The 5,849-nt window shown below is 52.0% G+C and overlaps 1 protein-coding gene across 1 annotated transcript in view; it reads left to right on the top strand.

The window, feature by feature from the left end:
• LOC112105887 (transmembrane protein 198-B-like) overlaps positions 1-5,849 on the top strand; it is a 23,406-nt gene that overhangs the window by 605 nt on the left and 16,952 nt on the right. The gene's annotated exons all lie outside the window — the stretch shown is intronic.

Raw genomic sequence — 5,849 nt, 5'->3', positions numbered from 1 at the left:
TGGTGTGGGGTGGCGGGGGTGGACGGGGATAGCTGTGCTGGTGTGGGGTGGATGGGGATGGATGGGGATAGCTGCGCTGCTGTGGGGGTGGCGGGGATGGATGGGGATTGATGCCCTGGTATGGGGGTGGCAGGGGTGGATGGGGATAGCTGCTGTGGTACAGGGGTGTGATGAAGTGGGGATTTTCCCTTGTTATGTTGTATGTGAGTCTTACTGTTGAGCCTATGTGAGTTTTCCTGTTTGGTATGAAAACTGTGTGTGGCTCAGTTTCCCTGTGTGCTGCACCAATACCTCGGTGGTGGGAATAGGGGTGTGTGACTTTGGTTGAGACCTCTGGGGCAGGTCAGGCTTGTCCAGTTGCCTGCACATGTCTATGACCGGTGCCCTTCGTAACCTGAGACCCAGGAGGGGGATGCGACCAGGTGACTTTTGACCCGAGAAGCGAGACAAATGGAAGGAGGAGGAGCAACGGGGGTTTCTGAGGTTGGATCGCTGGAAGCTGGCAGTCTGCTTGGCGGGACTGAAAGATGGGGAGTCCAGGCCGCCTCGCCCAGGACTCCACAAGATGGACTTGGCTGAAAGTCACTGATTTCTGTGCTAAAAAGTTCTGTTCTACGCTGTGATCCTGTCGACTAATAAACCTTCCGTTTTACACTGGCTGAGAATGACGTCTGACTGCAGGGTTGGGGTGCAGGGCTCTCTGGCTTCCCCAGGAGCCCTGCCCGGGTGGACTCGCTGCAGGAAGCACACGGTGGATGCTGAATGTAGTGCCCATCTTTAAAAAAGGGAAGGAGGAGGATCCGGGGAACTACAGGCCAGTCAGCCTCACCTCAGTCCCTGGAAAAATCATGGAGCAGGTCCTCAAGGAATCAATTATGAAACACTTAGAGGAGAGGAAAGTGATCAGGAACAGTCAGCATGGATTCACCAAGGGGAAGTCGTGCCTGACTAACCTAATTGCCTTCTATGACGAGATAACTGGCTCTGTGGATGAGGAGAAAGCAGTGGATGTGTTATTCCTTGACTTTAGCAAAGCTTTTGATACGGTCTCCCACAGTATTCTTGCCACCAAGTTAAAGAAGTATGGGCTGGATGAATGGACTGTGAGGTGGATAGAAAGCTGGCTAGATCGTCTGGCTCAACGGGTAGTGATCAATGGCTCCATGTCTAGTTGGCAGCCGGTTTCAAGCAGAGTGCCCCAAGGGTGGGTCCTGGGGCCGGTTTTGTTTAATATCTTTATTAATGATCTGGAGGATGGTGTGGACTGCACTCTCAGCAAGTTTGCAGATGACACTAAACTGGGAGGCATGGTAGATACGCTGGAGGGTAGGGATCAGATACAGAGGGACCTAGACAAATTAGAGGATTGGGCCAAAAGAAATCTGATGAGGTTCAACCAGGACAAGTGCAGAGTCCTGCACTTAGGACGGAAGAATCCCATTCACTGCTACAGACTAGGGACCGACTGGCTAGGCAGCATATGACGCAACAGGGAGCGGGGCCGATTTGACCTGGGAATGTTGCAGGGATAGAGAAGGGGATAGAGAATAAGACGGAGAATATATTATTGCCCTTATATAAATCGATGGTACGCCCACATCTCGAATACTGCGTACAGATATGGTCTCCTCATCTCAAAAAAGCTATACTGGCACTAGAAAAGGTTCAGAAAAGGGCAACTAAAATGATTAGGGGTTTGGAACGGGTCCCATATGAGGAGAGATTAAAGAGGCTAGGACTTTTCAGCTTGGAAAAGAGGAGACTAAGGGGGGATATGATAGAGGTCTATAAAATCATGAGTGATGTGGAGAAAGTAGATAAGGAAAAGTTATTTACTTATTCCCATAATACAAGAACTAGGGGTCACCAAATGAAATTAATAGGCAGCAGGTTTAAAACAAATAAAAGGAAGTTCTTCACGCAGTGCACAGTCAACTTGTGGAACTCCTTACCGGAGGAGGTTGTGAAGACTAGGACTATAACAGCGTTTAAAAGAGAACTGGATAAATTCATGGTGGTTAAGTCCATTAATGGCTATTAGCCAGGATGGGTAAGGAATGGTGTCCCTAGCCTCTGTTTGTCAGAGGGTGGAGATGGATGGCAGGAGAGAGATCACTTGATCATTGCCTGTTAGGTTCACTCCCTCTGGGGCACCTGGCATTGGCCACTGTCGGTAGACAGGATACTGGGCTAGATGGACCTTTGGTCTGACCCGGTACGGCCGTTCTTATGGAAGTTACATTGGGGATGGGGGACTTCCCTTGAAGGAAGATACCTGAGCTGTAACCTGAGCCAGGAGGGCAGTTGGAAGAAGTGACACCTTCTGGCCGGGAGACTGGACAAAGGAGAGGAGGAGCTGGGGGGAAGAGGAAGAGAGCTGCTGGAGGGGTTTTGGTTTCAGTCTTGGGCTGGGTGGTGAAACTGTGTTCCTGTCATCTAATAAACCTTCTGTTTTACTGGCTGGCTGAGAGTCATGGTGAATCGCAGGAAGAGGGGTGCAGGGCCTTGACTTCCCCCCACTCCATGACACAGCAGTTCTGCAGAAAAGGACCTAGGGGTTACAGTGAATGAGAAGCTGGATATGAGTCAACACTGTGCCCTTGTTGCCAAGGAGATTAACGGCATTTTGGGCTGTATAAGTAGGGGCATTGCCAGCAGATCGAGGGACGTGATCATTCCTCTCTATTCGACATTGGTGAGGCCTCATCTGGAGTACTGTGTCCAGTTTTGGGCCCCACACTACAAGAAGGATGTGGAAAAACTGGAAAGAGTCCAGTGGAGGGCAACAAAAATGATTCGGGGGCTGGAGCACATGACTTATGAGGAGAGGCTGAGGGAACTGGGATTGTTTAGTCTGCAGAAGAGAAGAATGAGGGAGGATTTGATAGCTGCTTTCAACTACCTGAGGGGGGGTTCCAAAGAGGATGGATCTAGACTGTTCTCTGTGGTGGCAGATGACAGAACAAGGAGCAATGGTCTCAAGTTGCAGTGGGGCAGGTTTAGGTTGGATATTAGGAAAAACTTTTTCACTATGAGGGTAGTGAAGCACTGGAATGGGTTACCTAGGGAGGTGGTGGAATCTCCTTCCTTAGAGGTTTTTAAGGCTCGGCTTGACAAAGCCCTGGCTGGGATGATTTAGTTGGGGATTGGTCCTGCTTTGAGCAGGGGGTTGGACTAGATGACCTCCTGAGGTCTCTTCCAACCCTGATATTCTATGATTCTATGCTCCGAGGTCAGACCGAGGAAGGTGAAAGCTGTGTAAGCTTCTTGCCCTGTAGACGGTCTGCTCAGAGAGAGGAGGCTCCCCCAGAGTCCTGGCTGGGTTCATACAGAGTAGTTCCAGAGCATCGCCCCGGTGACTCCATGACAACTGGTGGTAGAGGTGGGATAAATAGCACCCCGTGGACAGAGGATCCTTCAGTAAGTGACTGGAGAGCAGCAGAACGAAGTGGGATTAGCGAGAGACAGGCGTGCTGAAGGCTCTGAGAAATGCGGTTCCAGGAGGCGGAGGAGCCTACGGCTTAACCCCGAGATAGATTTCAGAGGGGTAGCCGTATTAGTCTGTAGCAGCAAAAACAACGAGGAGTACTTGTGGCACCTTAGAGACTAACAAATGTATTTGGGCATAAGCTTTCATGGGCTAAAACCCACTTCATCAGATGCATGGAGTGGAAAATACAGTACAAAGATATATATATACACACACAGAGAACATGAAAAAATAGGTGTTGCCATACCAACTGTAACAAGACTAATCAACTAAGGTGGACTATTATCAGCAGGAGAAAAAAAACGTTTGTAGTGACAACTGTTTGAAATGGGCCATCCTGATTATCACTACAAAAGTTTTTTTTTCTCCTGCTGATAATATCCCACCTTAATTGATTAGTCTTGTTAGAGTTGGTATGGCAACACCCATTTTTTCATGTTCTCTGTGTGTATATATATCTTCCTACTGTATTTTCCACTGCATGCATCTGATGAAGTGGGGTTTAGCCCACGAAAGCTTATGCCCAAATAAATGTGTTAGTCTCTAAGGTGCCACAAGGACTCCTCGTTCTTTTTTCCCTGAGAGAGATTGGACCCCCGAGAAGGGCTGTTGCACTGAAGGGGTTCCTCCCAGGGACTGTTGGGAGCTGAGAGAGCACAGGTCTGTGAGTCCATGACCACTTGGGAACAGCGTGGAGATTGCCTGTGACCATCTCCTTAAGAAGGACATTGTAGAACTGTGCAGAGAGAGAGCGCTGCGCATTGGAAAGCTCACTAAGGGGAGGATCACTCTAAGGGGCCAGTTTCTGACCCAGCTGGGGCCACGAGAGAGGCTGGGAGCAGCCAGGTGTCCCAGAGACCCATGTCCCGGACCAGCTGGGGGTCTCCACCACGTTCCCCTTCGGTGGATCTGATATGGATGGAATTGGAGCTGAGATCAAAGGAGTCAGAGGACCATGAGAGACAGGGAAGGCATGAAACAGAACAGCGGGAGAGACAGCGGCAGCATGAACTGGTGATGGCTGAGCTGAGAGGTAGAAGGACCTGTCCAGGAGATCCAGGCCCTGCTCCTGTAAGGGCTAAGGATTTGAATTTGAATCCAGGGAACCAATTGTCTGAGACTGGAGTGGTCAGTGAAAATGCAGATGACCTGGCTGGCAGCGGGGAGGAGCTGCTAGGCTCAGGATACCTGCCTGTCTGTAACCAGACCCCTGGGGCTGAGTGGAACAGAGAGGGGGCTCACGCTGGCTCTGATTCTGTGAGCAAAGCAGCGGGCTCCCTGCGTGCCCTCACTGGGACAGCAGGGGCAGAGCTGAGTCCAGGGGGATCGGAGACCCCAGCCAAGTGTGAGAAATCACAGTCAGGGCAGGACAGCTGCCAACCAGGGCTGCCTTGTCCAGAGTGCAAAAGGCCCAGGACAAGGGTAAGGCATCCTTGGGACACCTGCCTGTCATAGAGGAGCCTTTTCAGAAGGTGGCCCTGGACTTGGTGAGGGACAGATGGGAGGGGAAGGCCTCCCCCGATGGAGAATCAGTGGTGGAGTATGTACTGACTTTCTGGGAAAAACTTGCTGAACTCATGGGTCTGGCCAGGGAAAACCTAGCCAGGGCCCAAGGGAGGCAGAAGGTCTGGTACGACCGCTCAGCCTACGCACCAGGGCCAGGTGAGGGGTCTCATCCCAGTGAGGAAGAATAAGCTGCAATAAGCCCTGGGACAGACCCTTCAAGGTCATCAAGCAGCTAAATGAGGAGAATGATGTGGTGGAACTGCGCAACCGGGCTCACAGCCACCGAGTGTACCAGGTCAACATGATGGAGCCGTACCGTGAGAGAGAGAGGCTGGTACTGGCCATGTGTGGCCAGTGGGAGAAGGGGAGAGATCAGAGAGATGCTGCATTCGTACCAACAGCTGTTTTCCAACCGGCCTGGGCTCACTAACCGAGCTGTCCACTGGGTGAAGACGGCCCTCCCATCAGGTGTTCCCCATTCAGAGTAACGGGGAACACAGCCCAGGCCCTGGAGGAAGAGGTCAGAGACGTGCTGACTTTAGGAGTGATCCAGACACCCACCAGCCCCGGAGGCCTCTCCTGTGGTGCTGGTCCCCAGGAAAGACGGGTCAATCCTATTCTGTGTGGCCTATCAGAAGCTCAATGCCATCACCATGTCTGGTGCCTGCCCATGCCTAGGCCTGATGAGATCCTAGACAAGCTGGGGGAGAACTCGATACCCCATGACCAGGGCAGGGCCGGCTTTAGCAAGAGCGGGGCCCGATTCCTGGGGGCGGGGCTTGCTGCAAGCCCCGCCCCCAGGAATCGAGCAGCGCTCTGGCCGGGGTTGCCGGGCTTGGGTCCGGCCCGGGGC

Source organism: Terrapene carolina, unplaced genomic scaffold (genome assembly GCF_002925995.2).
Source record: "Terrapene carolina triunguis isolate 2854851 unplaced genomic scaffold, T_m_triunguis-2.0 Scaffold243, whole genome shotgun sequence".
NCBI classification, from domain to species: domain Eukaryota; kingdom Metazoa; phylum Chordata; order Testudines; family Emydidae; genus Terrapene; species Terrapene triunguis.
The sequence above is the reverse complement of the archived record's forward strand: the minus strand, read 5'-3'. Positions and strand labels throughout refer to the sequence as shown.